A 4,459-nucleotide genomic window follows, 5' to 3' on the forward strand; every position below is an offset into this window, starting at 1 on the left:
ACAGAAAACAAAGACAGACAACATCTGCTCCTGGAAGCAAAAGGGAGCAGACACCAAGGCACAGCAGAGGTCACTACTGGCATCATTATTATTTAATACTGCTTGTATATTAATGAGATTCAGGAAAAAGACAAAAACAAGGCAAAGAGAGCCAACAATAGCCCAAACTTGCTTTGCTTTGTCAAAACAGAAAGAGGTGGGGGAAAAGCTGTGATGTGAGACGTGTTTCACATGAGAAATTAAATTGTCACGCTACAGTTAAGAGTTTTCATATCAAAAGCATATGACCAGCCCCACATGCCAGTGGAAGTAGTTTCAGTGCATTAAACCTTGTATTCAGCCCAAGTGGGGCTGAACCAGCTGGTCCCATTTTACCAGCCACTTCATTGTGATTCTGCAAGGAAAAAAAAATCACAAACACTTTCACTGTCATTTCTTACTCTGGATTTAATCAGCAATATTTCCTCATGCTCTTGTGATGCCACAGTTTCTTGGTTACAAACATTGCAGGGGGAGGCTGCATTGTTTATTACAAAAAAAAAATAGTTTCTGCTGACATTTAAGGAAAAGAACAGGAGAGCGCAAATGTTGATCATTTTGTAAACACCGAGGATGTAGAACCAAGTCAGAAGCCTACATGGATCAGAAATATTGCTTAGATTTAACCCGGATGTGTACACAACAAAGCACTGTGGCCAAAGAAATCTGAGCTGCTAATAATCCATGCTCCAAGTCACCCAAGGAAAAAAGACCGATGAAATGCAGGCCCTGCACCTGTAAAGGCTACAGATGTCTGTCATGTCCTCAGGTCAGCACAGGAGGCAGCTGCCTTTGATGAGTGATTAGGCTCACAGAGAGCTCAAAGAGAACTCACAGAAAGCTCTACTGTCTTCTCTTTCTCCTTTTTGCACGGCCTAAGGTGTGCAGAGCAGATCGTTCTCATGGCATGGGACAAAATCACTCCAGATCTTGGAATTTCTGCTGGAGATTCTGCACACAGATGGCAAAAAAAGCCTTTGGGGGAAAAAAAAAAAAGGCAATTTGATAAATTTTTAGAAAACCATTACTTAACTCTAGGAAAATGTTCCATGAAGCAGGTGGATCCAGCAGTGTGGGCTCTGCCCAGGGCTGTTGGATCCATCACTACTTTGTTAGGGTTTTGCTTATAATCCTGAATCAAAGGACATTCCCTGGGTGCACAGGATTCCCTTTCTGATACCACACATCTTCCAGCAGCTGCTTCAAGCGTGGGACCCCTGCAGAAGCATGGAGTACATGTGTGCTGGTGCCACAACATCAGCCTGAAGCTGCAGTGGAGATGTGGCTGCTCCCTCTTGGCTTGGTTTTTTTGGCAAAGCTGCTTTCCTGCCTGCCATCTGTCCGTGCACAGCCTCACCCCAGCACAGTCAGGAGGGACTGGTGCACATGTCCACTGGGACACGTGCAGATCCATCTGAGGATGCTCCATCATCGCCCGTGCCAAGAAGTTGCTTTTAATTAATCAGGGCAGTCAATTATGCACAGTGCCCATCTCCATACCCTGGTCCTGTTTAGCTTTAGCTCACATCCATACAGGTACTAAAGGGCTGCATGGATACCCTTCCATGTGTTTTTCTTCTTGGAGACTCTTTCCTACAACTCTGTCTTCAGATGTGACCATCCCACCCCCAGAAACCACGGAGAAGGACGGGGGCAGCCACTAGCATGGCATCCACAGTGCAAGTGCCTCTCTCCCACTCCTGAGTGTAACACATGGCAGCATTGCCAGACCTCACCAGCTTGGAATGAATTCCATGTATTCACATTTTCTTTCAGTCATGTTACCACTTGGAAATCTCAATTTATTTTTTTCCCTCTCTATTAAAGAAGTGTCTAGTCCTCATGGATGTGGGGGAAAAAAGATGAAAATATGATCCAATTCCCTCTCCCCTCCAAATACATCAGAACGAAAAAACCTGTAAGTCAAGGCTTAAAATCAGCAACATTCATCTTTTCTTTTATCTCATGGTTTTTCTTATGTTTCATGATTTTTTAAATTTTTTTTTTAATGAGGTGCTGGTGGTAGAGACAATGGCTAAATGCCGGAGAAATGTGAGATCAGAGCATCCGATTTCCAGCTCTCAAGATACTCACAGGCTTTTTTTCAGACTGAAATCATCTCTCAAAGAGCATACAGGCACAATACGAGGCCAGTGCTCAGCAAATCAGCTGGATCGATGGCAATCAGAAGATCCTGAGATCTTCCGCCTCCCCTCCATCCCTCTGGGAGGAGGGAGAGGCACCAAAGAGTTCAAATTCCAGGTCATGACTGCGGATGCCACGTCCTTGATTCATCTCTGCTGCCTGCTGTCGAAACCACCAGCCAAATGCCCCACAGCTGCTCATGGAGAAACAGCTTCTGCGTGTGGAGCTTGAAATGCTTCTGGAGTGCAACATGGAGGAGTCTGAAAAGCAATTAATTATACAAATATTAGTGAATTCCTAAATATGCTCAGTGCCAGAAGCTCCCATGCACCTCTGATCCTCTGCACCACGATCCAGGGGCACTACGTTCACTGGGAGATAAAAAGAGTAATTAAAATTAGGCAAGAAAAGCAACATTTTAATTTTTTCTCTTTCTGCTTGTTTTTAGGCAGCACTTTTTCAAAGCCAGTTGCACAAAAAGCAGTCTTTGAATTAACAGGCAATTACCTAATTAGGTACTTAACTGCAAATTACATGAAGCAAAGTGCCTGTTTTATCTATTTGGAAATGTAAAACTGGGCCCTGTGCTATCCCTAACATGGAAATTCCCTCCTTTGTGGGGAAAACTTGTCTGGCATGTAAATCAAGACAAGTCTTGAGTGAAAATCATCTGCCTTAAATCAGCTGGGGAAAGGGTCTTTAGAAGCACACAAAGCACTTTCAGAAAGGAAAATGAACTGAGAAGACACTGGAAATCAGACTTGTTAAAGATATACCAGATTCCAGTGATTTATATATTAAATGCATATGAAAAAATGGGATGCTTTGCAAATCAGTGGTGGAAAAAGGTTGACTTGAGCAAATTCTCTGGGGCAAGGGATGCCCCGGCTATTAGGTACTGAAACACAGCACAGCTTTTATAGTTGTGCTGAACTCATCACCACCTGCTGCAAAACAAGATCACGTTTTTTTCTGAAGCATGCTCAAAACCAGATTTTGGTTAAAAAAAGTCACCAGTTGATGCAACTCAGCCAGGTTGCAACACTCCTTACATAGTACCCGCAGCCCTCCATGGGCCACACACCAATGGAGACCCTCGGAGGTGACACCTGAGGGAAGCTCTGGCTTCCCAGGGCCACAGTCTTGCCTCTGCATGCAGAAAAATCTAATGTTGGCCAAATTTTGCCCATTGTCAAGTCCTTTTGATTCCCGTGGTTTCCTTCTTGACCAGCTTATGGTTACAACATGGATCAAAGGGGACTTTCTGTCCAGTTTCTGGGCAAAATTCAGCACAGGTGTGCACAGCTGTGCAGAGTGCAGAGTCTCCTCTGCTCCAGCTAAATTCCAGCCCAAATTGCTCCCAATCCCAACGTTTTTGTTACTGAAGGAGAGCATCCCAGAGCAAGGAACTCCACAGGCATACTTGTGATCTTCATAGGAAACCTCAGAGTCTGGGCAGCGGGCTTGGTCCATCCCAGGAGCTCACATCCCACACATGCACCAAGCACTCCACAAGTGGAATGCAATGAGGACCTGTGGGAACAGCCCCCTCGGCCCGTCCTTGCTCCCGAAATCTCTTCTTAACCCACTTAAACCCCGCTCTGCACCCCAGAGTGGGTGATCACTCTCTGTGAGCAGGATTTGTTCGCCCACACATGCTCAGACCTGTGGGGTTCTCGTGGCTTACCACCCCCCTACACACACTCCTTGCAAGGAATGAGGGAGCTGGGAGTGTTTAACCTGGAGAAGAGGAGGGTCAGGGGTGACCTATTTGGTCTCTACACTCCCTGATGGGACGTTGTAGCCAGGTGGGGGTCAGTCTCTTCTCCCAGGCAACCAGTGACAGGACAAGAGAACACAGTCTTAAGCTGCGCCAGGAGAGGTTTAGGTTGGACATTAGGAAGAATTTCTTTACAGAAAGGGTAATTAGACATTGGAAGGGTGATTAGACATTGGAATGCAATGCCCAGGGCATTGTGGAGTCACCGTCCCTGCAAGTGTTTAAGGAAAGACTGGTGCCCTGGTCTGGTTGACAAGGTGGTGTTCGGTCACAGGTTGGACTCGATGATCTTGCAGATCTTTTCCAATCTAATTGATTCCGTGATTCTGTGACTGGAGCAAATGTCCTTAACCTGAGACTGGACATTCAAATAAATATGAGAAAAAAATTTTTTCACTGTTAGGGTGGTCGGGCACTGGAATAGGGTGGTGGAATCACCATCCTTGGAAGTGTTTAAGAGGCATCTGGATCTGGCGCTGGGTGATGTGATTCAGG

At 45.6% G+C, this 4,459-nt stretch overlaps 1 long non-coding RNA gene across 1 annotated transcript in view; it reads right to left on the reverse strand.

Annotated features, from left to right (window-relative positions):
• Positions 1-427: 427 nt before the first annotated feature.
• Positions 428-4,459, reverse strand: part of LOC113945529 — a 4,587-nt gene continuing 555 nt past the window's right edge. The window contains exons 2-3 of the long non-coding RNA XR_003527120.1: positions 2,134-2,444; positions 428-1,014 (exon numbers count right to left, since the gene is read on the reverse strand). This is a non-coding gene — a long non-coding RNA (uncharacterized LOC113945529). The remainder of the gene's footprint in view (positions 1,015-2,133; positions 2,445-4,459) is intronic.

This window comes from Corapipo altera, unplaced genomic scaffold (genome assembly GCF_003945725.1).
Source record: "Corapipo altera isolate COAL_440 unplaced genomic scaffold, ASM394572v1 1b, whole genome shotgun sequence".
NCBI lineage: Eukaryota > Metazoa > Chordata > Aves > Passeriformes > Pipridae > Corapipo > Corapipo altera.